The sequence below is a fragment of the Trichechus manatus genome, unplaced genomic scaffold (assembly GCF_000243295.1).
Source record: "Trichechus manatus latirostris isolate Lorelei unplaced genomic scaffold, TriManLat1.0 scaffold00159, whole genome shotgun sequence".
Classification (NCBI taxonomy): Eukaryota; Metazoa; Chordata; class Mammalia; order Sirenia; family Trichechidae; genus Trichechus; species Trichechus manatus.
Window position 1 is genome coordinate 1,781,746 of NW_004444095.1, and position 24,639 is coordinate 1,806,384.

General features: G+C 37.9%; 1 protein-coding gene and 1 pseudogene across 1 annotated transcript in view; one reads left to right on the forward strand and one right to left on the reverse strand.

Annotated features, from left to right (window-relative positions):
* DMD (dystrophin) overlaps window positions 1-24,639 on the reverse strand; it is a 2,372,918-nt gene that overhangs the window by 814,650 nt on the left and 1,533,629 nt on the right. The window lies entirely within an intron of this gene.
* Window positions 16,593-17,280, forward strand: LOC111822320 (deuterosome assembly protein 1-like; annotated as a pseudogene).

Genomic DNA, 24,639 nt, shown 5'->3' on the forward strand with positions numbered 1-24,639 from the left:
AACATCTGGGTTCTAGGCTTATCAATCCATGAGTTAGGGCAAGTCACTTACCTTCTCTGAGTTTCATTAACTTTAATTGTAAAATGAATGAAAATGCCTGATAGCATTGTGAGTAAAGGATTAACAATAAATACCCTTTGCCCTTCTGCAAGAGAATTCGAACTTCCATTAACTTTCTAGCTTTATTCCCCTGGAAACCTGATAAAGTTGGAATGTCAAATGTGTTACTAGGCAACATTGCCTCTGCTAAAAAAAAAAAAAAAAAGACCCTGATTGGTAAATTAACATCTGGCTTAAGAGTTCTATGTGTGAACTATAAATCCCTAATGGAAGGTTATAGCTTTGAGGATTCACTAAGTGCAGTAACTCTTGTGACTGTCCCTTTCATGGACCTTAGAAACTCCATGGAGTTGTTATAAGACTTTGGCTCCTGGGGCACATGAGGCTTCAAGACCAGGATTGTCCTGGCACCTGTGTGTGAGTCTCCTTCTCTTGCGCCTGAGCTGTCATCTGCGAGTGGGAAGGTGCTGTCAAAGAATAGCTCCTGGATGGTTCTGTGGATGCTGCAGAGACTGCTATGCATTCTACACCCACTGAAGGGAAATGCCTGATGCTGCCTTACAGTAGCTAAGCTGTGTTTCTGGTCCTATATCCTGCTAGGTAAATTTGGTGTTAAATGTCATCCATGGTAGTCTTGTTCGCTTGAACCTAAGAAAAGAAGACTCCATGATGAGCTTTACAAAATCAATTCAAAGACCCACAATTTATTTCCAAAGGTTAACCGCTCTAAAATTGGGACACATTTTATAAATGATGGTGTGTCACAGTTTAATTGGCAGCACTTTTTCCTTAGTGACAAATAAGATAATGATGCATATTCTAATCTGCGGTGTCTTAGAAACAATGAAAGATGGTATGTGGCCAGACTATTCATAGTAGGTCAAGATCAAATGATTTAGTATATGCAAAGGTAAAACTAACTGCTATCAGTTATGCAGAACTTACTAAGTGCAAACACTCTACCATGCACTTAACATAAACCATGTTAATTAATCCCTCTCAATCCCTACTTTTCAGCAGGCATTATTATCATTTTTTCATATTAAAAACTTAGAGTCATGAGAGGATAGGAAACTTGCCTAAGGCACAACTTAACAAATAGCATATCTGAGATTTGAACCCTGGTCTGTCTGACACAAATCCTACACATATAATTACTATACTATGGGTCTCATATACTTTGGACATGTTATCAGGAGGGACCGGTCCCTGGAGAAGGACATCATGCTTGGTAAAGTAGAGGGTCAGCGAAAAAGAGAAAGACCCTCAACAAGATGGACTGACACAGTGGCTGCAACAACGGACTCAAGCATAGCAGTGATTGTGAGGATGGCGCAGGACCCGGCAGTGTTTCATTCGATTGTTCATAGGGTCACTATGAGTCAGAATTGACACGATGGCATCTAACAACAACAACAGCATGGGTTCTATGAGTTGGTTTAAGTGTGGTACAAATATAAAGTTAGGTTGCATTAGATGAATCCCTGAGTATATAATCTAATCAACGTAGTTTTGATTACAGTGTAATTTTAGTTTAAATCAGAGTTTCTCAACCTTGGCTTTATTAATATTGTGGGCTGTACTCCTCTTTGTTGTGGGTAACTGTCGTGTGTGTTGTAGGATGTTTAGCAACATCCTAGGACACTATTCACAAGATGCCAGTATCAACCTTCCCTCCTCTTCCATTTGTGACAAGCAAAAAATGTCTCCAGACATTGTCAAATGTCTTCTGATGAATAAAATTACCTCCAGTTGAGAACCATTGAATTATTGATTAAATGAATGAACAAAAGGTTATGGTCTACATTTCATTTATACATGAAATAGTATGATTTAATATGAGCATCTCCCCCACCCCTTATCTTGTATGGAACATTGTGCATGCTTTCATCTGTTTATTTATTCTTTCAGAGGCACTACTAAGCACTCCATGACTCTTAAAATGCATTTGAATGTGGTTCTGATGAACGATAACCATAACTGCATGTTTCGGTTTCTGGCTGAATTGTTCCTAAAAATATTGCTTTAAATATCCCAAAGGGATTAAAGGAACACAGAGGATTCTATGGACTAGAGAGGCACATATAACGAAGGATAATTTTCTATGTCTCTGAATCATCTTTTTTCTTGCTTTGCACATTCACCACAGCCAGTCATATCTGCATTATTTTAAAGATATAGCTCATCTCTAAGTATTAGGCATGTGGTTATTAGACATTGTTTTTAATGTCTTGGCAGCTAGTATTTATTTAAAAAATGTAAGTACTATTAAACACTGTAAGTGTCTTTTTTAAAATACAAAACAGCAGTTAGGGTAATAATCATTAGTAGCAAAGAAAAGAGGAACTCAATTTTGACTTCATGATTGACACACATTTCAAGTAACATTAAAGATGTTTTGTTTTTTTACTATTAAATGCTGTACGAAAATTATAGTCATTATCTAAAACAACCTTCTCTAAATTCTTTCATAACTTGTAAACTCAAGCAATCAAATGGGTAATTGAATTAAACTCATGTCTGAAAAAATACAGCAACACAATTTGAGTTTTTTCTTCTTAATAGCCTTTCGTAAACACTGTCCAGAAACAAAGCAAACATTATGGTTTGTGCAATAAAGGAAAAGAACATTTATGAAATAAAGCCCCCTCTTTGGTGCACACGAGGTGCCCTGGTGGTGCGGTGGTTAAGCATTTGACTGCTAACCAAAAGGCTGGCAGTTCAAATCCACCAGCCACTCCTTGGAAACCCTATGCGGCATTTCTATAGGGTCACTATGAGTCGGAATTGAGTCGACGACAATGGGCTTGGTTGGTTTTGGTTTGATGCACACAATATACCTGTCCTCATCTTGGATCCCAAGTCTAGGTTGCCATACTTAATTTTTATACTCCTGAAACTTTCAATGATTTCTCCCACTCCAGCTAAGAGCAAATGTTTACATTGGTCTCCTTTAAAGTCATTGATAAGGAATTGTGGACTTGTATTTTGATCACAACAAATTATGGATAGCATTGAGAAGAATGGGAATTCCAGAACACTTAATTGTGCTCATGAGGAACCTGTACATAGACCAAGAGAGTCATTTAAACAGAACAAGGGGATACTGCGTCGTTTAAAATCAGAAGAGGTGTGTGTCAGGGTTGTATCCTTTCACCATACTTATTCAATCTGTATGCTGAGCAGAGAATCTGAGAAGCTGGACTATATGAAGAAGAACGCGGCATCAGGATTGGAGGAAGGCTCATTAACAACCAGCAACATGCAGATGACAATCGTGGTGCAATATGCAGACTCATTAACAAACCTGGCTTGCTGAAAGTGAAGAGGACTTGAAGCACTTATTGATGAAGACCAAAGACTACAGCCTTCAGTATGGATTACACCTTTACATAAAGAAAACAAAAATCCTCACAACTGAACCAATAAGCAACATCATGATAAACGGAGAAAAGATTGAAGTTGTCAAGGTTTTCATTTTACTTGGATCCACAATCCACCCCTGTGGAAGCAGCAGTCAGGAAATCAAACAACATATTTCTTTGGGCAAATCTGCTGCAAAAGACCTCTTTAAATTTTTAAAAAGCAAATATGTCACTTTAAGGACCAAGGTGTGCCTGACCCAAGCCATGGTGTTTTCCTTCACCTCATATGCATGCAAAAGCTGGACAATGAATAAAGAAGACTGAAAAAGAATTGATGCCTTTGAATTATGGTGTTGGTGAAGAATACTGAATTTATCACAGAGTGCCAAAAGAACAAACAAATCTGTCTTGGAAGAAGTACAGCCAGAATGCTCCTTGGGAGCAAGGATGGCGAGACTTTGCCTCACATACTTTGGACACGTTATCAGGAGGGAGCAGTCCCTGGAGAAGGACATCATGCTTAGTAAGGTAGATGGTCAGCGAAAAAGAAGAAAACCTTCAATGAGATGGATTGACACAGTGGCTGCAACAATGGACTCAAGCATAATAATGATTGTGAGGATGGAGCAGGACTGGGCAGTGCTTTGTTCTGTTGTACATAAGGTCACTATGAGTTGGAACTGACTGGACGGCACCTAACAATGACATTTGAAATGAATAAATAGATTTTAAATGCTGAACTCTAGAATATACAGAAAACTTCTACTAGCCAATAAGAGAAAGCAAACAATCCAATAGAAAAGTGGGCTAAATATATGAATAGCCAACTCATACAAGGAAAAAGGTGTGTGACCAACAAACATGAAAATTTGCTCAACCAGGGATATGGAAATTAAAGTAATAAATTCATACCATTTCCTGCTGCTGGTGAAAAACAATTTGCTATATATAATAAAATTAAAGCTGTAAGTACCCTAAGGGGTCAGCAATTCTACTTCTAGGTATTCTCACATGGGTTTATGAAAGGACTTGCAAAGAATGTTCTTTCAGTATTGTTTACAATAGCAAGAAACTAGAAACAATCTAAGTGACTATTCATCCTTAATTAATAATCATATTGATTGTTATGTCCCTATTAAAATTGGAATTAATTTTCCAAGGTTATTCCCCTATTCCAAAGTCATTTTAAAGCTGTTTTTATTTTGTATGGTTTAGAAATTCTACTTACCGAGTCATGCATAAAGTTAATTCCTCTATTCATAACTGAATCATTTAAGATATTAAAGATAATAAAATAAAAATGCCGTATCCAACAAATCTGATTTCAGATATAATGGCATACCTGGTATAATTTCTCAAATAACGTGTTTAGTTTTGAGTGAAGATAAAAGTGTGTGAATGTGTGTATATGTGCTTGCATAATTTTGTACTTGTGTTATCTTTCCAGTTATGTAAATAACTAGTACCTATTACTATGCTAATACTAGAAAATACATTGTGATAAATGTTACCATGAATTATTAATTTTGTGTTCCTTATTAACTGTCTAGGAGTCCCTGGGTAGCACAAATGGTTAATCGCTCAACTACTAGTGTAAAAGTTAGTGGTTCAAACCCACCCAGAAACATCTCGTAAGATAGGCATGGCAATCTTCTTCTGAAAGGTCACAGCCTTAGAAAAACCTATGGAGCAGTTCCACTCTACAAACAGGTGGTCACCATGAGTCGAAATCAACTCGATGACAACTAACAACAATAGATATCTATCTACCCATAGTTTCTCTACATGTTATTCACAGAAGTTCCTCCAAAAAAATCTTGAAAATCAAAAGCATGCACACCAAAAAAACAAAAACAAAAACAAAAAAGCACACACATAGCTTTGTAATGTCATGAGTCAGTAAGCAGAATTTTAGTTGTATTCTACACATTCTTCTGAGTGCTTCCAGATTTTGCCTTCTGAATGCTTCCATAAAATTATTAATTTCAAGAACAGCAAACTCATTTTCAATGACCAGTACATTACATAATCAATTACTATTGTCAATGCATTTTTAGTTTTTTACTTTAAAGTTAAAACATTTGTTAAAATAGTTAAGTTAAATATTTAGGGACGCTTTTATGAATTATATCCTTTGTGCCTTCTGTGGTCAGTAATTACTGAATATTCATAATGTCCTGAGGAGATGCAGAGTGTTCAAAAGTTGGAACTACCCCCTGTGTGTAGAGGTTAGAAGCTATAGCTTCAGAGGTATTGGAAATGCAAACTCTACCTTTGTTATATGTATATATACATATATATTTTTTGAAATTACACACAAGATTAAATGCATTTATACCCAAACCAAACCCACTGCCATCAAGTCAATTCCAACTCATAGTGACCTTACAGGACAGGGTAGAACTGCCCCATTGGTTTTCCAAGGCTGTAAATCTTTACGGAAGCAGAGTGCCATATCTTTCTCCCACAGAGCAGCTGGTGGGTTTGAGCTGCCGACCCTTTGGTTAACAGCCAAGCGCTTAACCACCGTGCCACCAGGGCTCCCTAGTCTGAACACTACAGGCTCAAAAACAACCTCGAAGTTCAGAACATGGAACCCAGCAATACAAGGCAGAAAGCTGTGAGGGTTGTTTAAATCTCTGCATGGATCAAAAACGTCTATTTAAAGGTTAGGGATGATTTTTTTTTAATGCATTTATACTGGAAATAATTTAAGTAGTAAACTTACAAGTTATATATATGTATATATATATATTTGCAAAATACATTTCATATATACACTGAAGTATTTGGTATCTGCTCAGCTGCTAACCGAAAGGTCGGTGGTTCGAACTCACCAGCCACTCCATGGGAGAAAGATGTGGCAATCTGCTTCAGCACTGAAATCCCTATGGGGCAGTTCTACTCTGTCCTATAGGGTCGATATGAGTCAGAATCAACTTGACGGCAGCGGGTGTGTGTGTACAATGCATATAACTCCATATATAATATAAAATGTTTAAAATATAAACTATATGTATTTATATATATAATTCCAATATCAGAATACGTGAGTCTAATCACACTAATACTACTGTCCAAAAGAGTGCCAGGAGAAACTAAGGAAAGGAAGATGGGAAAATGAAAAGAGCAAACGTGGTAATTTAGAAGTATATGAAATACAAAGGTTATTTCTAAATCAAATACAGGTAACAAAAGAAATAATATATTATTATTTTCAGTAACAGAAATATATGTGATAAGTGAAATATCAGGAGACAGAACAGTATATTTATGAGAAAACATCACATGGCATTTCGAAGAAGCAAATTTAGTGCACAGTGTTTGGTTATGTCTTATTGGAAAGAACCATGTGACTGATAAATTTTCACACTAATAAAATCTAATTTTATTATGAATTTGAATATTTAAATATTTCTTAAAATTCTGCCTTCTGAATGCTATAAAGTTGCATTAGGAGATATTTATCTTTAAATATCTTTTCCACCTATAATTTTGGTAAAATAATTTTTTAACTCTCAAATACAAGTGGAAGTTTAAATTGGTATAGGTTTATAAGATGGAAGTTGAACATTAAACTACCTTCACTGAAAGGAATTATTTCTTAAAGTGTTCTTTTTAGTGTTAAATTATTTTTATGTATTTTTCTTTACTCCCATACAGAAAATAAAATCTCGAAGATTTTGGCCATAACTTTTCTTGTAATTCCGCACAGCACTTGATAGTGTTCTATCTGTAAACACCAAGTCCACCAAAAAAAAAAAAAACAGTGTAACTAGTGGCTTTATGTTGCTGTGACTTCTTGGCAGTCATCCTTACCCATAATGACAGTCATATTTGCTTTCAGAGGTGTCAGAATTATGTATTTAGAATTTAAAGTGTTTTTTAGTGGTAACTCACAGATTTTAGGATTCCCTTGGTGGTGCAAATGGTTAACCACTTAGCTGCTAACTAAAAGGCTGGAGGTCTGAGTACACACAGACGCACATTGGCAGAAAGACCTGTTGATCTACTTCTGAAAAGTCAGCCATTGAAAACCCTTTGGAGCACAGTTCTACTCTGACAGACATGGGGTCACTAGGAGTCAGGACTGACTCAGTGACAACTGGTTCCTGGTTAGTAACTAATATAATTTAGTGAGGAGAGTATGGCATTTCCTGATGAAAATAAAAGTTCACAGCCAAGAGTTGAACAGGGTAGACACAATCCAGGCAGACAAGGGGTACTGAACCAAGGGTCAGAAGAAAGCACAAAGATCTGCATGGGAATCTTAGGTCATATATGTCATGTAATTCTCCCTCACCTGTTTACCCAGTTGCCATTTTGGAGAGGAGCAGCGGGACAGTGAGGGCATCTGAAAGACTGGCCATTTATCCAAGATAAATCAACTCATAAAGAAACTGGTTAAATCATTGTTTCAGAGTGAGCTCATTTTCTCTCACTACCCAGATGGGGCACGGTTATAAAGATCAGTGTTAAACAAAACAAAATAAAAAAGGCTGCATTTGTGTGAATCAATATTTGACTCAAGGCAAACCTATATATATATAATAACCACAAAAACAACAGTTCCAGACAAATCAATTCTGACTCATGGTGACCCCATGCATTTCAGAGTAGAACTTTGATCCACAGAGTTCTCAACTGCTGTGATCTTTCAGAAGTAGATCATCAGGCCTTTCTTCCAAGGCACCTCTGGGTGGATTCGAACCTTCAACCTTTCGGTTAGTAGTTGAGTGCTTAACTGTTTGTGCCACCCAAGGACTCCATACCTATATAACTCCTGCATGTTTATTACATTTATGACCATTGGCTTCCTTAAGAATCCATGGCAGTAGTTCTCAAAGTGTGGTTCCAGACCAGCAGCATCAGCATCACCTTGAACTTTTTGGAATTACAGAATCTTAGAATCTAGCCAATTCTACTTAATCAGAACCTGCATTTTCACAAGCTCTCCAGGTGATTTCATGCACATTAAAATTTGAGAAGCACTGCTCTAGATAAGGTCCACTAGAAATAGGAATGGATTAGTGTTAACTCCAGAAGTGTTATTCATTTTTATAATTACTTTATGGATATAACATTTATCTTTCAGTGATACAGCTTTATGAGTAAACAGCTTTGTGGATACAGATTTATGAACAAACATAGAAAGTTCTTTAGTCAGTTAATTTCTCAATGAATCACCATCCCTTTCTCCAGTGAAATGTTTGGAAGCTTTTAATGTGTTTATATTGTTAATAGATTTAACAAACAATAAGAACCTGTGGAACAAGCAACAATACTTTTTGTAGTTACAAGTTTCAAATCAGTGATGTGCTTAATATCATAAATACTTTTAGGTAAGTTTTAAGAGTTTTTTTTATAATGCCTAATGAACCAGACAAAAGTGCTGTTTTGTCTTTATTTTATTTTTTTTCATTGTGATTAGAAAAATGGCAATGTTTTGAGTATTTCAAATTGCAAATGTATAACATTTCTGAGTGGATCTGAAATCCAAGCCTGCTATCTTTTATCAACACCCGCTGCCACCAAAGGTGGTAACGCCACAGGTTTAAAATATACCTCATTTAACCTCCATTGTTTTTACCTTATATTATGTCTGCAATCAAGGCCACCACCAGGGCAACATAGTCAGTAAACCAGGTGGTCCATTCATCCACATAAACAGATGTTGTCTGAAAAATATTGGAAGCATTCCCATCTTTCTCCTCCACACAAACTAAGAAAAGATGGTAGCCGTTTGCACGGTAGAGCTTTCTTTTGAGGCTCCTTAAGAAATTATGATAATATTGCTTCTGATGTTCTCACATCACTTTCTCCAAAGTATCATTATCTAAATATGCTTTTAACTATGTAGTGGAAGACTGCTAAGTAAAATTACAGTCCTAGTATGCAGTAAAAGCATGATTTCAAGAAAATATAAAACAGTTTATGGGGAGAAATGGCTTTTTAAGGTATATATGGAGCAAGTGAATGATTAAGGCAAGAAAAGGTCTGCTATTGGAGAAGATGGTATAAATTGGTGAATGAAAAATAAAAATGGGAACCCTTTAATTCCTATTGGTTTTGTTTTTTATATGTCAAGAGGAGTAATACACTGAGTACAAAGAATAAAACAAATAGCAGTGAAAGGGAACGGAGGCTCAAGATGGGTGAAGAGATTAGAAAACCCACAGATTCATAGAATTAGTCTCCTGATCTGGATAAATTACATCCCAGGATACTAACGAAACTGACAAGGCAAAATGCAAACCACTGTAGGTGGTCCTGAAGATTGGAGAAGTGCAGTTTAGATTCTAAAAAGGAAGAATGAGCTCCCAAATTGTTACTTCAGATTTGGCTAGAAAATGTAACTGAGGGAGAAACTGCAAGCTTTCTTCAGTAAATGAAGAATTCTGGAAGCGGAGTAGTCAGTTGACACAGGTGCTTTGAAAAAATAAACCATATCTTAGCCATTACATATTGTTAGATAAGAAAAAAGAAAGCAAATATTTACATACCAGTTCCAAAGCTTTTTAAAGAAAATTGAATCTGTACTTAGTCTATAGCTTGTCATAATCACATTGCGTTTCTATCCAGGATTGTTTGCTAAGAAGAGCAAAGATCGTTCGTATGCAATTCAAATGTTTGTTTTAATAATTCCATATGCTAACATTATGACTAGGACATACATTCTCGTAGGAAACATTTGTTAAAACATTTGTTGTAGAAAACAATGTTTTAACTTCAAAAAGTAAGCTGCATTTGTCTCAATAAGAAAGATGAATGGCCAATAGGAAAAATTGGCAACTAATTTAGCAGACAGTACATAGAAAAGGAAATATAAATGATTCTGAAACATCTGAAAAAATGCAACCTCACTCAGAAGAGGAATGCAAATTCAAATGAAAATGAGACACTATTTTTTACCTGCTTAGCAAAGATCAAAAAGGTTGATGACACAGTGAGTCGGCAAACGTGTGGGGAAGCAAAACTCCTACATATTGCTGATGGGAATGTTCTAGGAAGAGCAACTTGGCCATATTTACTAAACTACAAATGCACATACCCTTTGGCCCAGCCATTCTATTTTTAAGACTGTACTCTATGGATGGATATACTTATAACGTGTAGAATGACATGTACATAATGTTAGATGTTGTTACACTGTAGCAATAGCAAAAATTGAAAATAAACTAAAGGTTCACTAATTTGAACGTTGGTTAAATGAAATGTGGTAATCCTCAGAACAGAATAGTATGCAACTGTAAAAGATATGAGAAAACTCTTTAAATACTAATATGGAAAATAATTGCCAGTATATATCATTAAGTGGAAAAAAGCATAATGTAGAATCAGCATGTAGAGCAGGCTACCAGTCAGTTAAAAAAAAAAAAAAGGACAGGAGGAGAAAAGAAAACACACACACACACGCACACACACACACACACACACACACACTCACAGAAAACAAAAAACAGTTGCCATTTAGTCGATTCTGACTCCTGGCAACCCCATGTGTGTCAGAGTAGAACAGTGCTCCATAGGGTTTTCTTGGCTGTAACTTTTTGAAAGTAGATCTCCAGGCCTTTCTCCTGAGGCACCTCTGGGTGGATGCAAACCACCAATCTTTGGTTAGTAGCCCAGCAAGTAACCATTTATTCCACCTGGGAATTCCTAAACACACACACACACACACACACACACACACACAAAATCCTATCACTGGAAGGCTACCTAAGAAACAGATAACCCTGGCAGCTTATGGGTAGAGAAACTGGGTCTCTGAAAGATAGAGATACTATGAAGGAGGATATGCTTTTTTATGATTTTTAATTGTGCACCACAAGAAAGTATTATCTATTCAATAAATAAAAATCATACACACTTTTAACATTTGTCATGGGAGGATGAATTTACTCTCAACTTTGTAATAATTAGCTCAGTATGCCCTCATGGATGTAGCACTAATTAATTCATTTTATACAAAAGGACTGTACAGATACTCTTAAAATTAGAAACATAAAGGCATATTCTGCTCTTGGGAGAGAAAGGTTAACTTTAAAATATACTTCAGAATGATATTTTACCACAATGAAGGTTAATTCCATAACCTCCAGACCAATATCTTTGAGGTTGATTCTAAGGAATATGACAATATGAATTCTTAGAGGTGTGATTTGTAAGAATATAGAAAAGGAAATAGTGAGCAGAAGGAGTCAAGCTGGAGTAACTGGAGATAGCCCTGACTTCTCCCTCTCTTCGCATCCACTAATATTCTAAAAGAACTCTTTGCCATCGAGTTAATTCTGACTCATAGGGACCCTCTAGAACAGAGGAGAACTGCCCCATAGGGTTTCCAAGGCTGTAAATCTTTACAGAAGCAGACTGCCACATCTTTCTCCCATGGAGCGGCTGGTAGGTTCAAACTGCTGACCTTCTGGTTAGCTGCTGAGCAATTAACCACTGCGCCACTGGGGCTCTTTTTCATATACTAAAGGCCTGTTATTTTTATTACATAGATATTTCTTAAATAAATGGCCTTCAAGCTTTTTTTCACTGACTCCCAAGTAAGAAATATATTTTACATTGCAATCTTCTCTCTCCTCTCCTCTCTCTTCTCCATCTATCTTTTATTTTAGTAAAAACAACAGTTTCACTAAACAATACTAACTCATACCATAGACAATACAATCTGATAATTTGTATTATATTCTACTATACCCTATACTGTCTTATTCTATTTCATTTCACCCACTAAATTGAGTTCACAACTCACCAGTGGGTCACCAGCAACAATTTGGAAAACAATTCTTTGTATTATCTCCTCCTCTTCGTCCCCACTACCAGAGTCTTAGTCCAGGTCAATGTTGTTCCTCAACTAACTACCTTGCTAGCTTCCTGAATACTCTTATCTGCTTTGGTGTAAATCCATCCTGGGTGAGTTTGCCCATTACCTCTCTTTAATAGTTCCCACTTCTTTCAAAGATAATGTCTAAGCTCCTTAAGATTGTCACCTTGTCATACTATGGTGGCTTCTGTGTTGCTACGATGCTGGAAGCTATGTCACCAGTATTTCAAATACCAGCAGGGTCACCCATGGTGAACAAGTTTCAGCAGAGCTTCGAAGCTAAGACAGACTAGGAAGAAAGGCCTGGTGATCTACTTCTGAAAATTAGCCAATGAAAACCCTATGGATTACAACAGAATATTTCCCAATAAAGTGCTGGAAGATGAGCCCCCTGGGTTAGTAGGCACTCAAAACACTCAGTGGCTACAACAATGTTCTCAAGCATACCAAAGATCATGAAGATGGTACTGAACCTGGCAAGATTTCATTCTGTTTTCTATGGGGTCACCAGGGGTTGGAGGTGACTCAAAGGCAACTAACAACAACAATTTCCTTAAAATGGCATCCAGCCTCTCTAAAACTGGCCTATACCTCTTCATCATTGAACTTGCATTGCAAATGGTTCTGCACTGATTGCATTTAGTACATTGAGGTATCTTTATACATCAACTCAACTCTAAGCAACTTGGGAGCGAGAGTCACCTTAACATATTACGTCACTGCAGTTAATCCATAAATGGTTTGTTAGCTGAAGAGAAATTTCATTAGGCTAACTTCATGTCTTTCTTTGCCTAGAAAAGTTAATCAGGAACATATGCAAATAAAGTTCATGTGGATTTCAAAAATACATTTGATAAAGTTTCCATATGTATGCTTGTGGGCAAAATGGAACAACGTGAACTTGGTATGAAATAAAACAATTAGAGTTTAGTAACTAATTGAACAATTGCAGCCAAAGGGAAATGATGTTTGAATCAAAGTCAGAATAAACGGAGGTTTCCGGTGATGAATTGTAGGGTCCTTTCCTAGGATTCAGTCTGTTTGAGATTTTTTTTTTTTTACAACGTAGAAGAAGATATAGAAGGCAGACATATAAAATCTGCAAATGACAAGAATCTTTGAGAGATTGCAACAAACCGTGTTGTCATGGATTGAATTATGTCCCCCAGAAAATGTGTGTATCAATTTGGCTGGGCCATGATTCTCAGTACTGTGTGGTTGTCCTCCATTTGGTGATTGTAATTTTATGTTAAAGAGGGTTAGGGTGGGATTGTAACACCCTTACTAAGGTCACATCCCTGATCCAATGTAAAGGGAGTTTCCCTGGAGAGTAGCCTGCATCACTTTTTATCTTACAAGAGATAAAAGGAAAGGGAAGCAAGCAGAGAATTGGGGACCTCATACCACCAAGAAATCAGTGCAGGGAGAAGAGCACATCCTTTGGGCCTGGGATCCCTGTGCGGAGAAGCTCCTAGTCCAGGGAAAGATTGATGACAAGGACCTTCCTCCAAAGCCGACAGAGAGAGAAAGTCTTCCCCTGGACCTGACACCCTGAATTTGGACTTCTAGCCTATTAGACTGTGAGAGAATAAATTTCTCTTTGTTGAAGCCATCCACTTGTGGTATTTCTGTTACAGCAGCACTAGATGACTAAGACACATGTGATGGAATCAGGACCCAAAAGTCCCCTCCTCTCTATCCTCACTATCAACTGGATTGATAGGTTAACAAATTTATTAAGACTTCAGTCAAGTAGTTTGGGGTAAGAACAGGTTGGTTTTCTTTTGCTGGGAGGGGCAGAGTGAGAGGTAGGCCAGTAAGGGTCAGAATAATTAGAAGTGAGGCAGGATGGCAGCGAGTAAGGGCAGACCTGTTTCAGTGAAAATGTGGTACCTGGAAATTACCAGAGGTGAACCAGAAACCAGGCTCAGGGCAGCAAAGCTAGCTGCTGATGCTACCTCCCAGTGGTAGTGGGTTTCTTGTGTCTTCTCTGCCTTGGCCAGGACTAGAATATGAAATGGAAGGCACTTAGCCTAAGGTTCAGGGACCTCAGTGAGTAAGTCTTAGTAGGGCCAGGATGGACAGCCCTGCATCCAATACCAAAACGTTGACTACAAAAGTACAGGATGGAGGAGATATTACCTAGAAGCAGCACAAGTGAAACACAATTTGGTATTTTAGATGCCAGTAAATTCAGAGTGGGAGTCCCTGAGTGGTACAAATGGTTAACACGCTCGGCTACTAACTGAAAGGTTGCACGTTCAAGTCCACCCAGAGGCACCTTGGAAGAAACTCCTGGTGATCTGCATCCAAAAAATCAGCCATTGAAAACCCTATGGAGCACGGTTCTATTCTGAAACACATGTGGTCACTAGGAGTAGGAATGGACTTGACAGCAACTGGTTTAAGTTCAGAGTGAGTTAACAGTGTGATACATGCATTGCAGACGTGAGGATCTGTGCAATGGTTAAAGGCATGGACTGTGGTGTGATAAACTTGACTGTGTTTTGGCAGCTTAAAAAGTGTCCATCCATAGACTAAGTTGCCCCTCTCCCCTCTCACAGAATGCCCATCTCTCCTAGAGTGGCTGTCTTCAGACTGGGGTATATCCCTGGAGGTAAGTGAAGACATAGATGGTTTTCATGGAATCACTTCCTAGATTCTCAACTTCTACAAGTGTCTGGGTTTTTTCCTGTGCTAGACACATCATTCCAATTATCTTTCCTACTTTCTGTTTTAATGATAGCCCTTCTCCAACTTTACAAAATAAAGGCATACCTCCTCTGACCCATCCCAATGGCACATTGTCCCGAAGACATATTTATGCTAAACCAAAGGATACTTCAGAATGTTGGTGTCTGCAAAGCCTCCTTTAATCAAGGTACCATCAACTACTCATCCGTTTGTCTCATTAATAGATTCATTTCCAATAAAAATCCACTGAGTATGTTTAATAATTATTTATCAAAAGTTGCAAATATTTTGGTTATCTGCTATTTAATAGGTATAGTTATTAATAATTATAGATATGACTCAATCTAAAGGATATAAAGAATACTTAGAGCCTTATAGTCGCAGAAAATTGTTTTGAAAAATTGAAAATAAATCCATACAGATATATTTGTCATGGAGAAGTATGATAGAGTGGTTAATAAAAGACTTTACAGCATAAATATATATTACATTAAGATACAATTCTTTGGTGAATTGGAATAGAAATATGATTTAAAGAAGAAAAAGGAACGACATACAGCTTCTATTTATTAAATATGAGCTTGTTCATGTATTTTTTTTAATGGATGATGTCATATTGCTATGGTATTTGGATTCCACTGGATGCATTCAAAAGAGTAATGAGCACTTTTAATGTCAATATTTGCAACATGCCAGGAGGAAAATAGATGTCAGCTTTAAAATGTGCAAGAAGATACTCAGTTTTCCAGAAATATTTTTAGAGTTTTATAAGCAGAATGATTGGAAGACCACTGTAATACAGGTTCTTTTGGAGCCCTCCCACTTAGCTGGGCAGGGGAGAAAGGACAGCACTCTTTTCCCCTCCCCCCAGTGAACAAGGGAAGACTAAAAGCCACAACAGTTTCTTCTTGGCCAACAAAGTGTTAGTCCTATTTGAATTCTCTTTTCCAGAAATTCTCAATTCAAGGAACTCTTCTCAAGTTGTTTGGTTCTCTCCTTATATAGGCAAGTTGGACTGATTAGCAATGAAAATCTCCTGACCTTCAGGTATCATTTTTGGAACAGTTGTATGGTAACGACTTGCTGCTGTCTTTAGAAAGTGGAGTATTTTGCAAGCCTAATTTTCCTTCTAAGGTGCCCTGGTGGTGCAATGGTTAAGTGCTTGACTGCTAACCGAAAGGTCAGTAGTTGAAATCCACCAACTGCTCCACTGGAAAAAGATGTGGCAATCTGCTTCTGTAAAGATTTACAGCCTTGGAACCCTATGCGGGCAGTTCTACCCTATCCTATAGGGTTGCTGTGAGTCAGAATCGACTGACTGGACAGCAATAGGTTTAATTTTCTTTCTCAGGGTCTTGTACTAAAATTCTTGCTACAGAAAGAACGGTCCCATTCACCATCTTTTTCTATTGCCTTAAGAAATGCGTTCCTAAGTTAGTTTTACCTTGATCCAATAAAGTCTCAGGGAAATTGACTCCATTTTTCATTTTTTATGAGAAGAAAAGTAAGGTTAAGAAAAGTAAGTGAGAGACAATACTATCCACTCCACCAACAAGCAGAGTTGTTCTAAGGACCCAATGGGAAAGACAGATTAAAAATCAAGAAGCATAAACCTGATTCAGCAGCTTCTCAACGTGGAGAACTAGGCCCAAAACACAATGGGAGCTTCTCCTTGTGAGGCTGAGCTTCAGGAATTAATGGAACAAACTGACATCATGGTGAACAACAAAAAATTGGACTGGGAAAGGAAGATGCGGGCTTTAGAGACTCGATTAGATCTTCGGGATAAAAGAGTTGGCAAATGCACAAAATTGTTTGGATCAGAAAGGTCAAGAGGTGGGGTTACTTCACCAGATATTGGACAGTCTGGTAAAATGTAACTTAGCAATGACTCAGAATTATGAAGGACAACTTCAGACACTAAAAGCTCAATTTTCCAAACTGACAAATAGTTTTGAAAAGCTGAGATTACACCAGATGAAACAAAACAAAGTTCGACGAAAAGAATTACCAAACCCCAAATAAGAAATCCCATTTGAACTGAGCGATTTGAATGAGAAACTAGAGGAATTTAGAACAAAGTCAAGAGAATGGGACAAGCAAGAAATACTGTATCAGACACATCTGGTTTCTTTAAATGCTCAGCAAAAATTATTATCTGAGAAGTGTAATCAATTTCAGGTACATTATCTAACAATATCTCTAAATAAGAAGAAATTAAAGGTTAAATATTAGTATCTTTGCCATTCAGCATGTCATCTAGTTACAGACAGAAATGCCAGCTAAGGGAAAACACCTAACCAGAGTAGGTCCAAAACTGAGTAAAATCCTAGTACATGAAATACTTGTAATGGCGAATTCGCTTTAGTCTGCATGTCTCAAAGGATGGTATTATTAAAAATTTCCATTGTTATGTCATTAAAAAAAAAAGAAAAGTAAGTGAGTTAAACACTTTTATAAAGTCAGCATATGTCACAGCTGGGATTCAAACTTGGGTCTTTTGTTTCTCTTCCTGTTATCATGCTACCTCAACTCAGCAATGGTTTTTAGATTTGAGTAGGGGAGACGGAAAGAACAACAAAGAATTATGATATCTAGTGTTCATAGAAAAAACCAGATGCCTAATTCCACTTAAATACAGAATTACCCGTAAACTCCCACAATCTCCAAGGTTTATCAGAGCCACAATTATACTCTTGCCTAAAACCATCCTAAATTTAGGATAGTTTTTAACATTCAATAAATCCCTGTCTAGTTGTATGGTGAATGAGGATATTGTGCGTTTTTGACCAATAACTTTAATCCTCTGTTTTTCAGGACATGTTCCATAGAAATATTTTTATGCTCAAGAAAAAACAGAAAGAGGATTAGATATAGGAGGGCAGGGTCTTCTTCTCTGTTTCTCATCTCCCCACCACCACTCTTTTTTTTTACTTACTGTAAAAATATATATAACTCAACATTTGCCAATTTAACATTTTTCATGTGTATAATTTAGTGACTTTGATTACATTAATCATGTTGTGTAATCATCACCAATACCCATTGCCAAATTTCCATAAATAGAAACTCAGTGTTTCCTCCACAATGACTCCCCATTCTCCCTCCCTCCCACCTGTGGTAACTTTGGTCTCTATACATTTGCCTATTTTAGAAATTAAATTTCATATAAGTGGGATCATACGATATTTGTCCTTTGGTGACTAACTTATTTCGCTCAGCATGATGTTCTCAAAGTTCATCTATGTTGTGGCATGTATCAGGACTTCGTTTCTCTTTCTGGCTGAGTAGTATTCCACTGTATGTATGTACCACATTTTGCGTATCCATTCATCTGCTGATGAATATTTAGGTTGTTTCCACCTTTTGGCTATAGTGAATAGTGCTGCAATGTCATCTGTCCACTGCCATCCTCTTAAAACAAACCAAAACAAAAAAACTAAACTAAATCAGATAGCTCCCTCAGCTTAACCTGAGATACTACTACTCACCTATTTAAGGGAATGCTTATTTGAATGTGAATTATCTCATTCCAAACAATGAACCAGATGGCATTAACCTCTGAAAAGCTAATTTTGTGACCGCTCACAGAGAAGGTGAGAGAATGCAAACACACGCAGAGAAGGTTTTTGGTGTTCAGTTTCTTTAAGTTTCAGTCACTGCAATCAGGCCCTCTGGTAGTTTTTAGTGTAGATTTGCCATCATGGGCAATTATGTTTCTTACATGGGAAGGAAGAGCCAGCAGAGCAGCATGTCGTGTTTATTTATAGACCACAGAAGGAAAATCATTCTTGTGGGGAGGAAAAATCCCACCCTGTCATAAATATGAATGTATTTCAGTCAGTAAGCCTTAACTCAAAATTATGTGTTCTTCCCCCCAAACTCATATTTTAATAAAAAGTTTAGAAAGCAGTAGTTAGGCAGTTTTATATCAGATAAATAGTATACCTCTAGCTCTTTATTGAAAGCATTCATTAAAGATTAGAAACATCATAAGACTCTTTATAGAAATCTTAACTGGTCCCTGGATCTTAACATTCAATTATCATTTCTGAAATCTGAAATCAACATATTTTATGTCTAAATTGAGAGTACATTTGAAAATCAAAATTCAAAGCCATGCCTTCTAGCGGGCTGACTGATGGGAGAGGGTTGCGATTATGCCTAATTTTCACCCTCTACATCACGATCTCATTGATTATGTTTCTCAGCTTGCTAAGGGTTCTGTGAGGTGATTTTCAAGATGAATATTGCTATTTGCAGGATTTCCTGAATAGGAATATTTCTGGAGTAAATTGCACAAACCAAGCGATGTGCAGTCAATTTTCACTCCAGCATAAACAATGTATTAGAACAGAGCCCTTAAGGCTTTTTTTATTTGGGTTTCATTACACAGCTAGCTGCATTTCATCAATAAGCATGAAGTGCCAAGCAGGCAAAACTGAGGCTCACAGAGAGTATTACATATTTTTCTAACAGGTACTCAGAGATTGACTAGAGAAAACAAATGATCCGGGTGGTAAGGCCTTAGGCTGTTTGTTTCCGAGGTAGCCATGGCCACCACAGCCAGATTTAAAAAAAAAAAAATGAAATTACGAAATGGAGGCAGGGGCCTGGATGCTTGCTCTACTTTCTTTGCATTAACACATTGCTAATTTTTTTTTGTCTTTGACTTTGCTTATTGTGTGTGTTTTTAAATTATTTATTTAGTTTTGTTGTTGAACCTACAAATTTTTAAAGGAAGTTTCTTTCTCTGTGTTAAATAGGGGGTATGCCCTCAAAACTGTTTAAAAACTTTCTTGTTGCTTTTCAGTAGGTTACAGTTAAGTCGCCATGAGCCGGAAGCCGCTCGATGGCAACTAACAACCACAACAAAGTTGAGTAGAGCAAAGTCCATTTTCCTATCTTATTTTAACTGTAGAAAAGTTTAATCTCTTTAAGCAGAGATTACAGCTAGCTGTAAAGAATGAATCACGTATCTTATAGCGGAAGAAATCATGCCATCTTACTAAATCATTTATTAGCCAGTGAACGGAGGTAGAAGCTAGACAAAGAAGGATAAAGAACTAGGTAAGTTTGTAAATGATTCACACAGGTTATCACATGCTGAGAATTATGGGGAGAAACTCTTGAGTCATCATCTATGCAGATTTATGTTATTTTGTGGCTTGGATACAGCCCATAAACCTGTTGCTATCGAGTCGATTCCAACTCATAGCGACCCTACAGGACAAAGTAGAACTGCCCCATAGTGTTTCCTATGTTGTTATCTCTACAGAAGTGGCCTGGCACATCTTTCTCCCATGGAGAGGTTGATGGGTTTGAACCGCCGACCTTTCGTTTAGCAGCCGAGGTCTTAACCACTCTGCCACTACAACTCCTGGATACAGCCATAAACAGAAGAAGAAGAAAAAAAAGGCTATGGGAATATTTTTGAAATCTGCACTCCAGAGAAGAAAAACTCAGAATATGCACAGAAGACTGAAGCCAAAGGAGTTTTACTGCCAGGGAAAAAGCAGCAGCCTCTCCCCTCAGTGATTTAGACCAAGCTGCAGGAGGCAAATATCATGACTCTCAGAAACTACACACAGCCGTGAGAGCGGTGACTTGCAGCTTCGATAAAGGAAAGTGATTAACACAGCTGAGAGCGACTTGATCTTCAGACTGCGGGGACTCTATGCGGCCATGGACAAACTAAGATCTAATGCTAGTTTTCAATATTAGGGAACCGTTCTGGGGGGCAGAGATGGTGGGACTAATGTCACTTTGGTTGAGTCAACAACATCCATTTGTGCCAGGAGAATTTATTTCTTTCCTCTTAAATATAGTCCATGTACAGGGATAGCTAGGCATTTAATCTGTTTTTCATTTTTGTAATGAAGAGGCATATTTTACCCAAAGGTACATTTAAAAGTCGAAGAATGTGCTTTTACTGGGGAGTTACAAAAAGCTACTTTTTAGTGAAAGGCTTATGGCCTTTCCTCCTTACAATACTAACTCAAGGAATTTTTAAGAGTATACTGGATCCAAGATAACTGAGAGTCTGGATAAAATTATTGTATACTAGACTAAGAAACTATACTTCATTGTTGAGATTGTGTATTGAGTAATGAAAAATCAGTATTGATGAGATGCAGTTCTACGGGAGAATCGGAACTAGCTGCATACCTCTGAGGACAAATTGTGTAATGTTGTTAGCTGCCTTCAAGTCATTCCCAGACTTATAGCAACCCCAGGCACAATGGGATTGGAACACTGTGATCGATAAGGTTTTCACTGACTGATCTTTTGAAAGTAGATTGCCAGGCCTTTCTTCCTTGTCTGTCTTAGTCTGGAAGCTCCACTGAAACCTGCTTAATTTCATAGCAACATGCAAGTCTCCACTGACAGATGGGCCATGGCTGTGCTTGAGATGCACTGGATGAGAATCCAATCCAGGTCTCCCACATGAAAAGCAAGAATTCTACCACTGAACCACCACTGCCCTCCCATTATGTATTAGATAGGTGGAAAAGCTGAAGGGATCCAAGAGCTGTTGGCTTGCCTGAATTTATGTGCCTTGCAGCCACCCAGTCTGATCCCTTATGACCATGTATGACCCAAGTGCAGGATGACTAGGTCATCAGAAGCCATGCCTGGGTATCAAAAATTCCTCTGTGCCATCACTGTACATACTGTGTTGTTATCTGTCCTGTGTCCTTTCTTATACCCAACTAAACTTGGTGATGGGTGAAACCTACTGTTCTTCTGAGTTTGACTGTCAATCTGCACCCAAGACCATGTCACTGGTTGAACAGCCTGGGTTTTGCACTGGCTAAATGATATCTATCTCCAAAACCTCAAGAAGAAGTAATGGAAAAGTAGTGGAGTTCACTTTGCAAATATACCTCCTTTTAGTTGTAGCAAACCTCTCTCTCCCTCTCTCCTTATATTCTCTCAAGCTCATCTTTCCCAAGCTTTCATTTTCTTTTCTATTGTAGACTTCCTTTTATCCCTTCCCTTTCTTCTAACAAAACAGCAACTAAATGGAGATAAAAATGTTAGGCTTTTACACACCCAGAAAGTAAATAAAGTTAACAATTTGCATCAATGAATTAAAAGTAAAACTTTAGACTTCTGGGCAACATGGTGCTATAGGCGGAAGCACCATGCCGTCCCTCCACAGCAAAAATCCGAAAAACTAAGCCAAACAGAGAAAATGGCGATTCTGAAACCTTAAGCATCAAATGAAGAGATAAAGAACTCAGCCAAACACCAAACGGAATAAGAAACTGACAGAAAACAGACAGCAAGGAGAGATAAATGCAGACGTCCCCTATCAGCTAACACAGCACGGACCCACCATCTTGGACTCCTATCAAAGACCAGCGAACGGGAGATGTGAGAAAGCAGCTTCACGGAGCTTCCAGCAGGAGACAGAACAACTGGTAACCAGCGATATGTTTTCCCACCCCCAGTCCTTCTTCACCCTCACTCAGCCTCCTCTGCTTCCTGTGGCTACAGTCTGTAGGCCAGGAAGCACAAGCTTCACCCCAGTGTTGCTTGGATTCCACCAGCCTGCACAGGCCGGCTCCCCAAGTGCCATTTGTTGGCTGCTGGTTTTGCTTTTTTCCGCTTCTTTAGATTTCTTCCTTACCTCTCATCACCTCCCCCTCCTTTCTCTAAAATACCTGGCTCCGTGTGCCGTCTTTGCTTCTTCTTGAAAGGCTGTGAAATGCCACTTGAATGTGAGGCTGCTTCCCGGCCCGTGCTGCCATGCTAGTGGGATCCTGGGGCTTTTTTTTTTTTTGATTGTTTTGAATTGTTCATTTGTTTTCTTTTTCTTTTCTCAAATTGGGAGCCTGTTCTAGCCGGGCATTACTGCATGTCTTGGGACTTACCCCCTCAGTTTGCAGAGACGCGCAGAGAGATCCCTGAGGACATTTTATTTTTATTTTTTTCTTTTTCTGTTTTTTTTTGGGAGTTTTTCGTGTTCTTCTTTTTATTTGTTTTGTTTTATTTTCCCTTTTTGTCTTTCTTCCTTACTCAATTTCTCATCTGTCTATATTTTCCTTCTCTTCCTGTACTGTGAATACCTGGCACTGAGTGACACCTCTACCCCTTCTAGCCAGGCTGTACTTCATGGCCTGGGAGCAACTTCCCCAGACCTCGAAGCTGCACTGGTGGGATCCTTGGGAGCTTTTCCTTTTTCTTTCTAATTTTTATTTATTCATTTTTTCTTTTCTTTTTTCCTTCTTCTCCTTTATGTTTTTCTCCATTTCATAGTCTCTCATCTCTCCACTCCAACAGCAAGCTTCCCTAGCATTCTTTTTTCTTTGTTTGTGTGTTTTTGGCTCCTGTTCCTCTCTCCTCTCTCTCTTCTCTCCCATACCCATCTTAGCTCCACATATCATAATTTCCTCCCTTCATCCTGCCTATCTGCACCATGCGATGAACATCACACCAACAAGCAGCCCAGGCATGGCCTACCAGAACCTGCCTTGCACTGATTACTGGCCCACCCTGGGTGGCCGTAGTAAGTGCCACAAAAAACCCATCCCAGGAACTCCTCTTCAGCTAGACCTTCCCTGCTGTACGATATCTGAGCGACTGACCCTGCGAATTGGAGAAGGAGGCGAAAACTATCTTGCCCACAGACGAGCAAACAACAAAGAACACACAGCTCGCCTGCTCAGACATAGCCAAATAAAACAAAAAAGCAGGATGAAACAAACAAATCTACAATCAATAAATGAGAAAAATAACTACAAAATGCCCCAAAGACAGAAGACAATATCAAAATAATTACAAAACAGGACAGGATGGTTCTAATAGGCATCCAAAATAAAACACCAGATGACTTTCCAGTAGAAGAAAAGGCACTAGAACTACCTGACAGAGAATTCAAGTTTCTAATATTCAGAGCTATCCAAGAGTTGAAGCAAAAAGCAGACAAAAATGGGGAAAAAATAGACAAATTCATGGAAAATACAAAAAAAAGGAAAGAATTCAGGAAAATAATGCAGGAACAAAATGCCAAAATAAATTCACAACTAGAAATCATACAAAAACAACAATCAGAAATCCAAAAGATAAACAACAAGCTTTCAGAAATAGACAGTGTCATAGAAGGGCTGAGGAGCAGGTCTGAAACACTGAAAGACAGGATCTGTGAAATTGAAGGCAAACACTTGAATACAACTATATTTGAGGAAAAATCGGAAAAAAAATGAAGAAAAATGAAGAGACCCTGAGAATTATGTGGGATACAATCAAAAGCAAAAATCTGTGAGTGATTGGAGTTCCAGAACAGGGGGAGAAAACAGAAAACACAGAGAGGATCACAAAGAACTGCTGACAGAAAACTTCCCCAATATGAAAGATGAAAAGCTGGCCATCCAAGAAGTACAACAAATGCCATATAGGATAGGCTCCAAAAGAAAATCACCAAAGTATATCATAATCACACTCACCAAAACCAAAGACAACAAAGAATCCTGAGAGCAGCTCGAGAAAAATAAAAAGTCACATACAGAGGAGAAAAAATAAGACTAAGCTCAGGTTATTTGGCAGAAACCATGCAGGAAGAAGGCAATGGGATGACATATACAAAACCTTGAAAGTAAAAAATTGCCAGCCAAGAATAATATATCCTGCAAAACTCTTATTCAGATATGAAGGTGAAATTAAGACATTTCCAGATAAACA